We start from the raw sequence: 18,235 nt of genomic DNA, 5'->3' as shown, positions 1-18,235 counted from the left end.
CCTGAAAATAGTACTGTATTTTCAGATGACTGTTTTACAAAGTGTAAAACCAAGCCAAGACATAGAGAATGACACATATTTACTCAAATTTTTGTTTTAATGTTTTTCAGTAAGAGCATCAAGAGCAGTTTGCTCTTCAGTAAGAGCAAAATGTTTTAAAATTGTTGATAAACAGAGCCCCAAATTTAGAATGTTTACTTCTTGTTTACCTCAGTCTTTAAAAATATCTATTGCTGCATGTTCTGTAATGTATGTATTGTAGTAATGTATGTATATTATAAATAATTATGCATATATTGGAGTATGGGCTTATATTAATCAATGCCAAGACAAACAGAAATGACTCAGAAAAGAGGAACTTCAATCCAGGGAATTGATTACAAAAGTGTTGGAAAGTCTGGTTGAGCAAATAGAAGGTGGCAATATTATTTAGTAACAAATTCCTTCAGAAAGCAAGGGAAAGTTTTGTTATCCAGAGCCTATAAGTATTATGCTGCCGCTGCTGCTGCTGCTTCCACATTTTGCTGTGGCTGTTGGAATCACCAATCTCACTGCACTGTAGGAAGCCAGGTGTCTGCACTCCTATGGACACTTCAAGAATCCAGGATAATATGTAATTTCTTGAATTGTGTTGTGCTTGTAACAGATGCTGGAGCTTCCAGTCACTTGTGGTGGCTGCTGTTGTTCTGCACTTGCATTGTTCTGCACTTGCATAACCAGTGTTGCAATCAGCAGTCCAGAGCCTAGATACCAAGACTTCTGTGCTGCAGAGCCTGTTGGAGCACCATTGCTGAGATTTTCAGTGCCAAAAGCAGGAGGCAGGAAGAAGTCTGTCTTTGCCTTTGATCTTATACCAATGCTTCATATTCTGGCAAAGCCATCTAAGAATTGTAGTTTTTAACTTCTACCATAGAAAGAGTGCCTGGAAGAGGAATTCACCCATCATTTATATGCAAACTATTTTAGTGAATAAATCGAAGTCAAGAGACACATAACTGCTGTAGGATGTCATTGTTATTGTTTTTTAAAATTGAACCTTTTAAACACAGCAGAAAATACTTGCAAACTATTCATCTGACAAGGGACTAATAACCAGAATATATAAGGAACTCAAACAACTCAACAGTAAAAACAATTAATTGCATTAAAAAGTGGGCAAAGGACATGAGTAGACATTTCTCAAAAGAAGACGTACAAATGACCAATAGGTATAGGAAAAATGCTCAACATCACTAATCATCAGAGAAATGCAAATCAAAACCCACAATGAGATAACATCTTACACCGGTCAGAATGGCTATTATTAAAAAGACAGAAAATAACAGATGCTGGTAAGGATGTAGAGAAAAGGGAACTCTTATACACTGTTGATGGGAATGTATATAAGTACAGCCCCTATGAAAAACAGTATGGACATTTTTCATAAAATGAAAAACAGATCATCTTGCAATCTCTCTATTGAGTATCCCCCTCAAAAAGAAATCAGTATATCAAAGGAACACCCGCACTCCCATGTTTATTGCAGCACTATTCATAGTAGCAAAGATATGAAATTAAACCTAAGTGTCCATCAGTGGACAAATGGATAAAGAAAATGTGGCATATATACACACAATGAAATACTATTTGGCCGTAAGACAGAAGGAATGTCATTTGCAGCAACGTGAATGGAGCTGGAGGTCATTATGTTAAGTGAAATAAGCCAAGCACAGAAATACAGATATCTCGTGTTCTCACTCATGTGGGAGCTAAAATGTTGATCTCATGGAGGCAGAAAGTAGAATGATAGATAATAGAGGCTGGGAGGATTGAGTGGGTTGGGAGAGGATGAAGAGAGGTTGGTTAATGGGTACAAACGTCAGACAAAAGAAGTTCTAATGTTCAATAGCAGAGTAGGGTGACTGTAGTTAATAAAAATATTCTATATTGCAAAATAGCTAGAAGAGAGTACTCAAAAAAAAGAAAAGCACATAGAAATTATAAATACTCAGGGTGATGGATAACCTAAATACTCTGACTTTGTCATTACACATTTTATGCATGTAACAAAATATCACATATACCCCATAAATATGTATAAATACTATGTCAATTAAAAAATAAAAGGTAAATTTAAGCACAAAAATGTAATAGAAAATACACACCCAAACATGGAAGAGCCTTAAAATTTTAGTAATAATCTAAAATTTAGATAGGAATGCAGTTGAGAACTAACAGTGATCTGTGCAAAGTTTTAAATGTTTTTACTGATGGAGCATACACTTTTTAATAATTGGAGAATCAATTTCTTGAGAGTAGGGGAAGGAACTCAGTGGTAAAACTACATATTACTTCACTTTTCTTGATTAGCTTTAAGAGATGGATTTTGATTTGACACCTAAAGCTAGGGTTGATATTCGGGGAATACACACTGTATTTACAGCCAGCATCTGTTTTGATTAGTCATGGTAACATTTCTTCTGTGCCCATTCCTTATGAGCTATAAATATTTTGACTGCCACTGAGCACTACCTAAAACTTCTCTAATTTATTATTTATTTCTATACACTTATTAAGGTAACTTAAAATAATAGTAATAGTAAAAATGTAGTGCCTGGAAAACTTCAGAATTTAATTATTGAATTATTTTATGTTATCAAATATTCTATAATATCTATTGTTTTATTGTAAATATGTATTTTTAAACATCTGATTAAACTGCTAAAGTGCAAATTAATTATTGAGTGGGTATTAAGTGCATTTATTGGTGGAAAAATACTAGGGAGAGAATTTTAATTACTTTAGACAAAAGTTACATGAATTTTATTAAGATATTAGCTTACAGTGGTTTGCAGTTTATTTCTGTTTGTGACCTTCAGATAAAACATCATAAGAGGTATGTGTTGGAGTCCCAGACCATTTAATTTTTAAAATAAAATCCATAATAATGATTTATTTCTTTCATAACTCTTTTTATAATTAATACGGATTTCATTATGGGCAGTGTTCTTTTGTTGATTACTAATAAAATTGTTTTCTCAACTGGTGAGATACTGTTTGATATTCAAATTTCACATAGGTTTAAGTGATGTTGGGAGTATTATTTGTGTTATGGAAGATCCAGTTATTACATTTTCAGTGGTAAAGTGCCATCGGTTTGAAATAGAGTAGTACATCATATTTAGTGATAAGTAAATTCAATCCATTCAAATGTGTGGACATTTAACATGAAGGAGGATTTGTTTTATTTATTTTTATTTATTTATTTATTTATTTATATTTTTATTTTTTTGAGATGGAGTCTCACTCTGTTGCCGAAGCTGGAGTGTAGTGGCGCAAGCTCGGCTCACTGCAGCCTCTGCCTCCCAGGTTCAAGTAATTTTTCCTGTCTCAGCCTCTTGGGTAGGTGGGATTACAGGCACATGCCACCTAGCCCGGATAATTTTTGTATTTTTAGTAGAGATGGCATTTTACCATGTTGGCCAGGCTGGTCTCACACTCCCAACCTTAGGTGATCCACCTGCCTTGGCCTCCCAAAGTGCTGGGATTACAGGCGTGAGCCACCACACCTGGCCGGATTTGTTTTATATACAATTCTCTTCATTGAGATATAAACTGATAAGCTAGTCAAAATTAAGTAAATGACAATTTTGAAATACCCAATGTAAGTGTAAAATAAAATTTAATGTAATTCATTTCAAATTTTTATTTTTCAAGAATCCTACCAAACATATCGGACATACATTCTGAATGTATATACTGTAAAGTAATTTTTTGTATTTAATACAAATGAGGAAGATAGATATTTTATGTAGATTATGTTATAAAAACTTTTGATCTGACCTTATACATTTTTTAAAAAGTTATGGCTATAAGCCTACAGCTTATTGGGGCTAAGTGATTTTTCTTAAAAATAAAAGATACCATTTCTACCCATTTTGAATCATCCCTATGGCCTGTTGCCTCAGAGGGCTTAGCAGGCTGCTATCATGCTGACTCCGTTATTAATAACTCGCTTCAAAATTGCTGGACAGATTGCTATTAATATTTCCAACTCTTTTTTTTTTTTTTTTTTCTAAGACAGAGTCCCTATCGCCCAGGCTGGAGTGCAGTGGTGTGATCTCTGCTCACTGCAACCTCCGCCTCCCGGGTTCAAGTGATTCTCTTGCCTCAGCCTCCCGAGTAGCTGGGATTACAGGTATGTGCCACTATGCCCAGCTAATTTTTTTGTATTTTTAGTAGAGACAGAGTTTCGCCATGTTGGCCAGGCTGGTTGCGAACTCTTGACCTCAGGTGATCTGCCCACCTCGGCCTCCCAAAGTGCTGGGATTACAGGCGTGAGCCACAGTGCCCCGCCTAATGTTTCCAACTCTTTAATCAAACTGGTTCATGGTATGTTTCTTTCATCGCTTTTGAAAGTTATTTTTTAATATACTAGTCTTTTCCATTATCCTTTCTTTAAATTTTACTTTGAGATACTTAATATACTTTTCCTCAAACAAATATAAAATTTTAAGTTCTGAAATTATCTAGGGAACATATATCCTTTCAAATCTGTTCCCCATCATTAGTCTTCTTTTTCTACCTAATATCACCAGTGTGTTATTCTAGATAATTTTTGGAGTAATTTTATAAAGCCCCTCCTTCTATTCCTTACACATTCCATTTGGATAGATGTTAGGTCCGACATTTACTACTTATTAGGTCTGTGTCTTTGGGCCTCTTTTTGTTTATGTATAATCTGAAAATGAGATTTCTTTTAATGCTGTTGGGGGATTAAATGAGAAAGTGTATGTTGGGCTGTTTCTGACACATGTAGTAGAGATAACTTTTAATAAAGCATTCTTATTAATAGTAGCAACTTTTGTATTTTGGAAAGATATGAAGACTATTGAGTTTTTGAGTATAGCCGCACCAGGTCAAACAGTAAGGATCTCACCAACTTGCTTGACAAACATCTATGGCAATTAAGATGTACCTTTTATATCTTCTCTGTGACTTTTATTTTTCCTATAGAATGCACTCTGTAGTTTCTCTTTCCTTTCCTTTTGTATTAAATATAAACTGTACATATAAGTAAATTATGTAGATGTGGAAACTTTTAAGATAGTTGCTGGCATTGTTGTAGATTGTTTAGTAGAGAGGATTGACCAGGCAGCAGAAGAGTTCATATAGTATATGTGTCTAATACGTTGTTCTGGAGCCAGGGAGATATTACAAATAACATTTTTATGTTTTGTAATCCATTGATTTAGCATTTATTGATCGTGTCACAAGAGTACCCTCTTCTAAATTTCTAAAGATAATCATATCATTTAAGATCAGCTTATAGGAGTAGTAACAACAGCTATAATAGCATAATAATCTTATCATTCAGATACTAAACTCCATGCCACTTTTCCCCATGGTCGTATTTCTCCTTTACAATTGTGGAAAATGACTCATATATAGATATGAGTCATTCTATATTAAAGATACTTTTGATTTTCTACTCTTTGCTATTTACTATTCACTGGCCACTGTTCACTCTACCACTGGTCACTCCGAGGAACTCCGGTAATATTTTCTGTCTTATTAGGAAACTGCCATGATTATAAAGGCTACAGTATATGGGTGAATGTGAGGCAATAACTTCATTTTTTCATTATTTGATTCTTCGTTCTACTACTATATAAGACTGTAGAATATACATTATCCTTTCCTGAAAGTTTGGAGAGAAGGAGAATATTTGCATCACAAAACATAAACTTCATAGAATTTATTATTAGGCATTACTTTAAAAAATCTGGCCACGTTTACATTGGGAAATTCCCACTACTCCTCTTCTTCCTCCCTCTCATCTCTGTGCTCCCCTAACTTCAAATTGTTACTCATTTTTTATGTAGTACAGTTTAACCCCACAAGAAATATTCATGCCTCACTCTCTGACTCCAGCAGCTTATCAAGATGTTTTCCTCAAAGAGGACAATTCCATTCCTATGAAGTACTCTGAAGCCAACTTCAGCCTTTTACAAACGCTTATGTTATAGATTTGAAAGAAATAATAGATAAATGAAATGTGAAGGCAAGCTGAATTTTCTTTTCAGAAATGATGTTTATTGAAATTCTGATAGTTGTATGGGAATATCTTTTTTTTTTTTAAGTTCCAGGATACATGCACAGAACCTCTACATTTGTTACATAGGTATATGTGTGCCATCATGGTTTGCTGCATCTATCAACCCGTCATCTAGGTTTTAAGCCCCACATGCATTAGCTATTTGTCCTGATGCTCTCCCTCCTCTCACCCCCCACCTGCTGACAGGCCCTGGTGTGTGTCGTTCCTCTCCCTGTGTCCATGTGTTCTCATTGTTCAGCTCCCACATATGAGTGAGAACATGCAGTGTTTTCTATTCCTGTGTTAGTTTGCTGAGGATTATGTCTTCCATATTCATCTATGTCCATGCAAAGGACATGATCTCATTCCTTTTTATGGCTGCATAGTATTCCATGGTGTATATGTACAACATTTTCTTTACCCAGTCTATTATTGATGGGCATTTTGGTTGGTTCCATGTCTGCTATTGTAAATAGTGCTACAGTAAACATACGTGTGCATGTATCTTTATAGTAGAATGATTTATATTCCTTTGGGTATACACCCAGTAATGGGATTGTGGGGTCAGATGGCATTTCTGGTTCTAGATCCTTGAGGAATCGCCACACTGTCTTCCACAATGGTTGAACATTCCCACCAACGGTGTAAAAGCGTTCATATTTCTTTGCAGCCTCGCCAGCATCTATTGTTTCTTGACTTTTTAATAATCCCCATTCTGACTGGTGTGAGATATGAATACTTTTTTTAACAACCTTTTTTTTTTTTTTTGACACAGTCTCACTCTGTCACCCAGGTTGCAGTGCAGTGGTGCAACCATAGCTCACTGCTGCTTTGACCTCCTGGGCTCAAGAAATCCTCTCACCTCAGCCTCCCAAGTAGCTAGGACTACAGGTGCATGCCATCATACAAGGCTGATTTTTTTATAGACATGCAGTCTCAGTATATTGTCCAGGCTGGTCTCTAACTCCTAGATTCAAGTGACCCTCCTACCTTGGCCTCCCAAAGTGCTGAGATTACAGGCATGAGCCACTGCATGCAGCCTTATCCAACTTTTTATTGTGAAATTCTTTCAAACATACAGCAAAGTTGAAGATTACTTTTTCTATTTTTGTTTGTCACAAGATCTTAAGGTAAGGATATGTTTAATATGTGACAATACATTTTTCGAAATGCTATTTACTTGTTTATATCATCCTTATATCTCAAATTTATTTAAGTTTTTAATTAACCAAGGTTTATAAACCCTATGTACTGTTGTTTGTTGAGTCATTCATTCTTTCAGGAAAACTTTTTTGAGCTTCAGATATATTACAGGTGTACTGCCAGATGCTAGACCAACAAAGCTTAATAAGTAGGGTCTCTGCTCTGGGGGGCAGAGGGGAAGAAGGTGGCAATGGTGGGGAGGGAGTCTCTTAGTCTTGTAGGGAGAGAGGCATATAAAATCCTCCGGCCATAATAAATGCACTTCCAATGACTTAGTTTACATGTAATACTTTATTTTAGTTTTAAATTTAAACATTTGTTGATTAGAATTTAAATTAGATATGCAACTCTTCCCATTTAAGGATGGTACTCCTGGCCTACTATTGTCCTTGGGCCCGATGGGATACAATTTTAAAATAGATGACTAGGGTTAAGAATTATTGCCTAATTGGCCGGGCACAGTGGCTCATGCTTGTAATTCCATTACTTTGGGAGGCTGAGGCAGGCGGAACACAAGGTCAGGAGATCGAGACCATCCTGGCTAACATGGTGAAACCCCGTTTCTGCTAAAAATACAAAAAATTAGCTGGGCGTGGTGGCGGGCACCTGTAGTCCCAGCTACTCGGGAGGCTGAGGCAGGAGAATGGTGTGAACCCGGGAGGCAGAGCTTGCAGTGAGCTAAGATCGGGCCACTGCACTACAGCCTGGGCGACAGAGTGAGACTCTGTCTCAAAAAAAAAAAAAAAAAAAAAAAAGAATTATTGTGTAATTACGCCACTTACAATTAACTTTATGGTGGTGTCCTCAATGGCAAAGTCATTTACTTAGCGTAGCAATTACTCATTTTGACCCACTAATCCCAGACTTTTCTTGTCTGGGCACTGTGGCTCACGCCTGTAATCCCAGCACTTTGGGAGGCTGAGGTGGGCGGATCACAAGGTCGGGAATTTGAGACCAGCCTGACCAACATGGTGAAATCCTGTCTCTACTAAAAATACAAAAATTAGACAGGCATGGTGGCACGCGCCTGTAATCCCAGCTAGTCAGGAGGCTGAGGCAGGAGAATCGCTTGAACTGGGGAGGCGAAGATTGCAGTGAGCCGAGATTGCACCACTGCACTCCAGCCTGGGCGACGGAGCTGTCTCAAAAAACAAACAAACAAACAAACCCCCCAAAATACACAAATCCTTTACAATTGAATTCTTGCTTTTTTAATTCCTTTCTCAGGCTATAGAAAATAGGAAATATTTTATTGTGTTTATTATTTAGTTCTTTAAACAATTATTTGCATTACTATTAGATATTTGAATCTTGAACTATGCAACCTTTAAGAATGCATGATAGAGTATGTACTTTAGATGGAGTTGCTGGGTACCATTAAATTGAATGTATTGAGAGCTATGGGTATTGAACAGCAAATTTTCACTATTCTGTGTTAGTAAGCAAGATAGGGTAAGAAATCATCAGGACTTACTAGATTTGACTCACAACCGCAGAGTCATGGCTGGATGGGGCCTTAACTATCTTTAGGTATTGGGTAAAACAGTATAGTGTAGGGATTAAACACATAAACTCTAAGCTAGACAGGCTGGGTTCAAATCCTATCATTATTATGCTATGTGATCTCAGGCAAGTCACTTAATCTCTCTTTTTCTTCATCTGGAAAATGAGACTAAAAATAATTCCTACATTATAGCGTAATTGTTAGGCTTTAAAGAGTTAAGAAATAAAAAGTACTTAGAACAGACACATAGTAAGCACTTAAGCATTGGCTATAATAACTATTATTATGATACGCTGTTCAATTCCATCCTTTTAAATTTGTTATTTTTAGCATAGGAAGAAACTGAAACTCAGGATGGTTGCATGACTTGACGAGGGTATGCAAGCTATTTGTGGCAATGCTGGGACCAGAACCAATTTTCTTTTAATTTATTGTTTAATAGACTTTTTTTTGAGTAATTTTAGTTTCATAGTAAAATTGATGGGGAGGTACAGAGATTTCTCATATACCCCCTGCCTTCACACATGCACAGCCTCCCCATCATCAATATCCCCCACCAGAGTCATATATTTGTTACATATGATAAGCCAACTTTGACATATTATTATTACTCCAGGCCCATAGTTTACATTAAGGTTCACTCTTGGTGTTGTGCCTTCTGTGGGTCTGAACAAATGTATGACATCTATCTGTCACTATTGTATTATACAAAGTAGTTTCACTGCCTTGAAAATCCTGTGTTCTTCCTGTTCATCCCTCTCTCTACCCTAAACTCTTGCAAACAATGAGTTTTTGCTGTCTCCATGGTTTTGCCTTTTCAGAATGTCATATAGTTGGAATCATACAGTGTATAGATACGTACAGTGGATAGAAGGCAATCTTTTCAGATTGGCTTCTTTTGCTTAGTAATATGCATTTAAGTTTCCTACATGTCTTTTCATGGCTTGATATCTCATTTCATTTTAGCACTAAATAATATTTCACTGCCTGGATGTACCATAATTTATCCATTCATCTACTAATGGGCATATTAATTTCTTCCAAATATTGGCAATTATGAATAAAATTACTGTAAACATCTGTGTGTAGGTTTTTGTGTGGGCATAAGTTTTCAATTCCTTTGCATAAATACCAACCACTGCAATTGCTGGATTGTATATGTGTTTAGTTTTGTAAGAAACTGCCAAACTGTCTTCCAAAGTGGCTGTACGATTTTTCATTCCTACCAACAATGAATGAGAGTTCCTGTTGCTCCACATCCTCATCATCATTTGGTGTTGTCAGTGCTGTGAGTTTGGGCCATTCTGTTACATGTGTAGTGGTATGTCGTTGTTATTTTTAATGTGCATTTCCCCAATGACATATAATATGGAGCCCCTTTCATACGCTTATTTGCCATCTGTATATCTTCTTTGGTGAGGTGACTGTTAAAGTCTTCTGCCCATTTTTAATCAGGTTATAATATTTTCTTACTGTTGAGTTTTAAGAATTCTTTGCATGTTTTAGATAACAGTCCTTTATGAGATATATCTTTTGCAAATATTTTCTTCCAGTCTGTGGCTTGTCTTTTCATTACCTTTACAGTGTCTTTTGCAGAGTAGAACTTTTTAATTTGAATTAAATCCAGCTTATCAATTATTTCTTTCATGGATTATGTCTTTGGTGTTGTATCTAAAATAGTCATTGTGAAACCCAGAATTATCCAGATTTTTTCCTATTTAGGAGTCTTAGAATTTTGCATTTTACATTTAGGTTTATGATCCATCCATTTTGAGTTAATTTATGTGAAGAGTGTAAAGTCTGCGTCTGGATTTATTTTTTTGCATGTAGACGTCCAGTCGTTCCGTCACCACTTGTTGGAAATACTGTCTTTGCTCCATTGTATTGCTTTTCCTTTTAAGTCAAAGATCAGTTGACTATACATATGTGGGCCTTCTCCTGGGCTGTCTATTTTGTTGCACTGATCTGCTGTGTCTATTCTTTTGCCAGCATCATGCATTCTTGATTACTGTAGCTTTATAGTAAGTCCTGAAGTCTGGTAGTTTCATTTGTCCAACTTTGTTCTTCTCTTTCAATATTATGTTGGTTATTTTGAGTCTTTTGCCTCTCCATATAAATTTTAGAATCATTTAGTTCATATCCACAAAATAACTTTCTGGGATTTTGATTGGGATTGAATTGAATCTATAGATCAATTTGGGACAGAACCAGTTTTTAACTTCCACTTTAGGATCTTTCTACAGAACCAAATTGCCCCATGACATATCAACACATGAAGCAATTTAATTAAATAACTTTATAACTTCCATAGTATGGTAGTCAATTACAATGATTTCTTCAGACCTTATTGTCTCCAGTCCCAACTAGGGAAAGTATATCTTGAATTCCAGTAAGTACTAACAATGTACTACTTATTGTGCTTTGAATCTAGTAAAATGTACAGATATGGGAAAAGTTTTGAGATGTTATACATTCTTCTTCTTCTTCTTCACCTTTTTTTTTTTTTTAATTTGAGATGGAGTCTTGCTCTGTTGCCGAGGCTAGAGTGCAGTGGTGTGATCTTGGCTCACTGCAGCCTCCACCTCCTGGGTTCAAGCGATTCTCCTGCCTGAGCCTCCTGAGCAGCTGGGACTAGAGGCATGCACCACCACCCCCAGCTAATTTTTGTATTTTTAGTAGAGGGGGTTTCCCCATGTTGGCCAGTCTGGTCTCGAACTCCTGACCTTGTGATCCGCCTGCCTTGGCCTCCCAAAGTGCTGGGATTACGGTGTGAGCCACTGTGCCCGGTCTCATTTTTCACTTAAGCCAAAAGATTTGTTTTCCTTTTAAATTTAGCTCTCAGGTTGTTTTTTAGAAAAGAGCCTTCATGGTCCTTTATATTCCTTTTGATTCCTGCTGGTAGAAACCAAATACGTCTTCTCCTTGAATAAAAACAAAATGAAACAAAATAAAATACCTAGAACCTTATTTTAAAAATTCAGAAAATACAAATATCTAATTCAAATCCATCTGTCAAACTCTGAGGTTTATGTGTTTTTTTAATTGACATTTTTCTTAATACATTTTAATAAAGCTTTGGAGAAACAATAGGGCAATAGTAGAAAAGCAGAGCTGCCAGGCCAAATAGTGAGGAGGAGATACATGCTGGTACCTTGGGCACACTAAATATATTTTGGAAAAGTTTCTCTACAGACAAGTGACCTGAAGTAGGAGACTGTTAAATCATTTTTAGTGTGTGTCTGTCTCCTTTTAATCATCCACCCTTGGGAGGGTGATATACTACTGCAGCACTAGAGAGGTTGAATTGGTGGATTACAATGAGACTAGAGTGGTCTGGACTCTTGGTTTCTTACTAAAAATTTTCCCAGGATAGCTTGTATAATGTATAGGTAGATATTACATTCTAATGTCTATGCTGTAGGTTAGCCACCCTGAAAATAGCTAAAGCAATATTGATCTGTATTCTAAACATGACCCAAAATTTATTTGACATTCTTAAAGATTTTTGTGAATAAGGTGAAGAATCAGTTGATCTGTAAGTTATATATTGAAAGAGTTATTTAATTTTTAATTGAAAACTGATTTTTTTTAAACAAAAGAATTGAAGCTGTTGTTTCAAGGTAGTTTTGTTTATGCAGAGGGACATATTCTAATTTTTGAAGCATGTTAATACACAAAACCACATAAAAAGGATGATTTTTACAATTCATATACTTAGGATTATTGTTGCCCAAACGCAGGGTTTGAATAAGTCAAATGCACTTATATTTTTTATTTGTGTGTAAATATTTTTTAGAAAATTTTACCTCTATTATAATGTTCTTAAGTCCCATCTAAATGACACATAGCCAAACTGTATAGAAATATATTAAGGAAGGTGGGTGTCTAGATAGATAATAGTGCTAGAAGGAGATATGACTCGTCAAGCAGAGTCTAGTTTTTAAAAATTCGGGGATGAGGAGAGTGGCTTAAAACTATTTCTGTTTTCTGATGTTTGTAATTCTGTAGCTGCAAATATATCACTTACAGGAGAAAGGGCACCTAGGAGTGGGGAAAGTGGGTGGGAAGCATGTGATGGGGTGAGGAGTATAATAACATCATAATTTTGGAACTAGAATATAGAAAAAATCTGGTTAGAAGTATCAGACAAAGAAAAACTGTTTTTTTTCTTTTAAGGCAAGTTTATTTAGAAGCATTGATTATTTTTATTTTTCCCTCCTAATAAAAGATTAAGGGTAACTGCTGTAGTTTCTGTCCCATATTCTATGAAATCTCATCCTGATTGTGATGGTAGCTTCTTATGGGATTTATTTCTGTCGTTGTACCACTATGTACTATAAGCATTGCACCTGTTCACACAGAGTACATTGCATTGTGATGTTTGTACAGCTAGATGCTTTAAATGAGAAGCCAATCTCCCTTCTTCTAGGTTCCTAGCCTATTAGTTACTTAATTAAGCTTAATTCTGTTTTGGTCTGTAATTTTGTAAGTCTGCAATTTTGTATATGGTCTCGATTTATTAACTGAGCAATGATTTCTTCTTTGCAGTTATCAGTTTTGTCTGAGATCAGTTTTCCTATTGTATGGAGTCTGTTTCTTACAGAGCCTCCTTTAAGACTGCTCTGACTTTAAAATCATTACTAGGCTTTTGTCAGAGCTGATTTGTTCACATTCTTCTCACATTAAAAAATAAATTTAAAAGATTGCACAAATAAGCTATGCATTTCACTATTTCCTGCTTATATGCAAAAAATGTATTTATGATAATTACATGTACTGCCAGAACTGAAACAATACATTTCTCATAATGGAGCATAAATAAAGAAGGTGGAGCCAGCTGCTCTTAAACTGTTTATTTGCAAGCAATAATGATATAGAGAATATACCTTTTTCACTCTGTTAGTCTGGCAATACTGAACCTGTTGCTGCATTAGACGAGTTGCATTTTGCTGGATAGGGGAAGGAGAGCTGTCTGCTGTCTGGTAGGAGGGCTTTGTCTGTGCCTTTCTCTCTGTTTCTTTCTGTTTTTCTTTCTCTCTCTCTCTCTCCTCTTCTCTCTCTCTTACTCGCTTGCTCTGTCTCTGTCTCTCTCTCCCTCTCTTCCCCCCTCCCTCCTCTCTCTTGCTCTCTCTCTCTCTTCCCGTCTCTGTGGTTTGTAAGGTAGGTTGCAGTGTGTGTATATACACAACATCAAGAGCAGGAAAATGGACTCATTAGGGAGGCAGGCAGTCATTACCACTCACACTGTACTTCCAGGGAGACACCGATTATAAGAAGAGAAACTCAGCGCTGGGGAAGAAGGTAGGGCAGACAACTTTCTTAAAAAAAAAAAAAAATCCTGCTTCCTCAATGCCCCCTCTGTCATCTCCTTTAGCCCCCAATGCCTTTATTCTTTCCTGCTTGAATTTTAATTTCCAGATTTAAGTTTGACAGAGCTAGGGCTAGCTTAAAATTTAGAACATCTGTAGGAGGCCTACCCTTTACTAATTTTCTTCCTACTTACTTAGGGGTGTGCCCTTGTGATTCAGTTGTGTTACTTTAAAAATAATTACAAACAAATCTATTTTTCTCACTAAAGTACCAAATAAATCAGAATCTTTCACTCTTTTAAAACAGACCCTTCCGTATGTTTGTCTCTTTGCTTTTCTTGTCTGTTTATGCAATTCCATCTGTCTGTCTATATATCATGTTGTCCTTATTTATTGCTAACTCGGTTTTGTTAGTTATTTGCCAATGAGTTTTAGCTGCAGTGCCAGTGTGGGTATTACTAAAGTGAGACTCTTGTTCTTTGTTTTATGTTGAAGTTTAAAGTCCATATTTACAGTTTAAATCCTTGAAGCAGGTTGAATACTTTTTGCCAGCATGTTTATTTAATGCCATTGGACATAAGGTGAGGGGTAGTTGCTGAGGGTGGGTAAGAATGGAGTAATTATTTTTGTCATCACACACATAGAAACATTGCATCTGGGGGATGTATTTTTAAACAAATAAGGTATTCTGTTTTCTAACTTTTATTTTGCAGATGGGCTTTTACATTTATAGGAATATCACTTTGGTTAGTAAGAATGCGAACTTTCTTAACAAGCAGTTTTTATCCTAGGACAGTTTCCTTTTAGTATGTTACTGTTTATTTATGCTTGGGGAGGGTGGAGTGAGGGGCTGGCCATCTTTTTACAAAGTGGAAGCTATGAAGTGTGTCAGGCCATCTTGCACAACAACTGTAAGTATTCATTTAACATTTTGGGGAGCATAAATAATATATTTTTTATTTCAAATTCAGTTTTGTGGTGCTTTCTTTTCCTTTATTTCTTTTTTTCTTTTTTATAGTGGGAAAAGTTACATTTCAAACTAGCAGACATTGTTGAAGAGTTTTCCCAGAATAGTGTTCTTCAAAATTGAAAGGATTATTTTAATAAGGGCCATTTGAAATGGGCTTCTTAATGGAATTTTATTTCAGATTTGTCAAAGTAAAACTGCTCATTTGATAAAATTTAAGTCACATAGATACACAAATGTTTCGGCATATACAGAGCAATGTTAGAAAATGGATGCTGATCTGTAGAGATCTTTGATAATAACAATCATCTTTTTGTAATAAATTATTTATTTAACAGAAGTGGCAGACTTTTTTCCCCCTTAATTCCATTAGGCTTCTCTGACAACACAAAGAAGTCCATAAAGCAATATTCTTAACCCACCTGGGACACTAGAGCAGATTCCCAAACACATTCTCAAGGTTCAAACCTAGTAAAATGTTTATTAAAAATCCATTATTTCAGGAAGGTGATGAACTTTTGCTGCTAAAAGACTTTTTTACCTCTTCTTTTAAAAAATTAATTCTGAGACTTTCAATTTGCTTATCTTGCCTGAACAGTTTTTTTAAACTGGATAGGCTGGCTTTGACCAAGAGTAGTACAAATACTAAGTACGCTCAATCAGGTCCCGTCGGAGATTTTTTTCCGTAAGGTCTAAGGGGAACTTTAGGAGAGTATTTTATGTTAATATGGTACACAATAATTTTGTTTTTCAAATACAATTTTATATATACTTTATGCCATTTCTGACGGTGACCCAAAAATTTGTTTCGAAACTGATACTGTATGTCAAAAGTGTGCATGTCTCATGCACCTGTCATTTTCTGTGTTAGCCTTGTGAGGACCATCTAAAATTCTACTGTTTTTATCAATAGAAATCTTTCATCTATGTCTTGATCAGTCATTCTCTTTTTCTGTACACACATACAGTGGCGATATCTGTGCATACATGTGCATGTATGACACGAAGTCATACATGTATGGATAAATACATCACAGCTTCTTTTCAGATACAATATTTTTAAAAATTTCACTTTATGTATGTTTATGTTAACCACAAGCAAACAAAAAATGGAGAGAGTTTCAAGAGAAAAATGAAAATTTCCTTTAACCTTTTAGCAAGAATAAAAGCAAGTAATAATGTAGCCATTTTTATGTTTGGTTTAATTTTTAGAATGTGTATATGTTTTCTTTTGCATTATAATTCTTAACCTTCAGTAGATCTAAAATATTTTTAGTATGAAAAATAATCTTGGCCTTTTCTGGGAGGGACTGTCACAATCTAAATACAGAAGGACATTATAAAATGTGCATAAATAAACTTCAAACCACTGTACTCTGCTGTATAGGGATTTGGAAAGCTGAAAGGCTTGCGTTACAGGAGCGCTATAGAATGCCAGAAAAATTCATTAATCAGCCTTATTGGTTATAGTGGGCTCTTCCTATCAGCACATGATATCTGCCTGTTTAGATCCCCAAAGTCTTGGTCAGGTCACAGTGTGTTTCATTTTAATGTTGGAGCAGACAGTTATCTAACACACCCACATGAGGAAGTGCTCTAAGAAGTTACTTCATGCTTTGCCATGCCCTGTAGCTAAAACAATTTGGTACTGAGTGACGTGTGTGTGCTTTTTAACGTGTGTGTGCTGATAAAAATCAGCTTTGGCTCTTTGAAAAGGACCAAACAGTAGATTTAAAAAAAAAAAAATAGGGCACTTTGGGAGGCCGAGGCGGGCAGATCACGAGGTCGGGAGATCGAGACTATCCTGGCCAACATGGTGAAACCCCATCTCTACTAAAAAAAAAATACAAAAACTACCTGGGCGTGGTGGTGCACGCCTGTAGTCCCAGCTACTCGGGAGGCTGAGGCAGGAGAATCCCTTGAACCCGGGAGGTGGAGGTTGTAGTGAGCCGAGATCGTGCCACTGCACTGCAGCCTGGTGACAGAGTGAGACTACGTCTCAAAATAAATAAATAAATAAAATCAAATAAAATGAAATGCCAGACCATATAATTCAAATGCTAAGCATATGCCAGTTTAAACTTTTTCTTCTTTTTTAACTTAAGAGGAGAATCACTGTGATTATTTTTAATATAAAGACTATATAGTGATTTATTGGATTTTACTCATTAGAGTTTCAAAAATTGCAGATACTTTTTATTCTGCACATTTTTTATCTCCAGAAGCCTATATTCATCAAAAGGATAGCAGCTGCATACTTTCCCCATGAAATGTTAACAAATAAATGGCATTCCTGTTTATTTATCTATTTTTGAATTTTAATGATTAGTCCTTGTGCTAATTAACAAATTCTCGTATTCATAAAATCTGGCACTACATAAATATCTAATTGTGTGATTATCTACACATGTTCTGGCTTTCTATAAATATAGAAATTATCAGTGGATGTGTTCATGGACTTGCCCAACTCTCAGCAGTGGCCGGTCATGCCACCACATAGGAAGCCAAATTCAGGCCCTGAGCAAACGTGTTACCCCAACATCTGGCAAGGTATGTTGAAGCAGCAGCACCTGGCTAATATTGCTAACTAGTGATCTTTTCTGGCAAAAGAATGACTGGTGTTGATATTCTTTGAATGCTGCTAGCTCCTGGGTTCTTCAGCCTCAAGGGTGGCCTCTGAAGTCTAAATGTTGAAAATGGACATTAAAGCTGGTTTATCTTGGAGGTCACTTTATAAATATATTTTAACAAACTACATTTTTGGTGGGAAACATGTTTTACTGTAAAACATAAGTAAAATAGTATCCTTATCCCTCACTTTCTTAACCAGTGAATATCTAAGTTACCATGAGAAGTCACAAAGCACTGAAAAGAACCTCTAAATATTTTCATTTGCATGGCTATGTAACTATTTCAGGGACATTATAGAAATCAGGTATTACCTACATAGAAACAGTTTACCTTCCATCAAGGACAATAAACACTAGCAATCAGACAGGTGTGTACCTGCCAGAGTTATCATTAAATTAGAAACCAAATCTTTAAAATAATTTGTTTCATACTGTGTAAGACATTTTTGTTATTTTATACAATTACTATGGATTATTTACAATGCTAATACAGTCAGCATTTACATTTGATACTTTACACCAAGCTTTCAAGTCATGTATAGGTGT

The 18,235-nt window shown here is 35.9% G+C and overlaps 1 protein-coding gene and 1 long non-coding RNA gene across 39 annotated transcripts in view; one reads left to right on the top strand and one right to left on the bottom strand.

Moving 5' to 3' along the window:
• ZBTB20 (zinc finger and BTB domain containing 20) overlaps positions 1-18,235 on the top strand; it is an 830,436-nt gene that overhangs the window by 33,160 nt on the left and 779,041 nt on the right. For 10 of the 38 annotated variants that reach the window (XM_063806120.1, XM_054682146.2, XM_054682159.2 and 7 more), the window contains exon 1: positions 13,773-14,084. The exons of 17 other annotated variants lie outside the window; for them this stretch is intronic. The gene's annotated coding sequence lies outside the window, so the exon portion shown is untranslated. Of the gene's footprint in view, positions 1-4,059; positions 4,178-13,580; positions 14,085-18,235 lie in introns of those variants that run through there. 11 more of the 38 variants (XM_054682138.2, XM_063806112.1, XM_054682142.2 and 8 more) reach the window with 4 other exon arrangements.
• Positions 8,468-13,765, bottom strand: LOC134809467 (uncharacterized). Its single transcript, XR_010155292.1, has 2 exons — positions 13,670-13,765; positions 8,468-11,704 (listed from the first exon to the last, which is right to left on the bottom strand). It is a non-coding gene; the product is annotated as an uncharacterized LOC134809467 (long non-coding RNA).

Source organism: Pan troglodytes, chromosome 2 (assembly GCF_028858775.2).
Source record: "Pan troglodytes isolate AG18354 chromosome 2, NHGRI_mPanTro3-v2.0_pri, whole genome shotgun sequence".
Classification (NCBI taxonomy): Eukaryota; Metazoa; Chordata; class Mammalia; order Primates; family Hominidae; genus Pan; species Pan troglodytes.
This window is presented reverse-complemented; position numbering and strand designations above follow the sequence as displayed.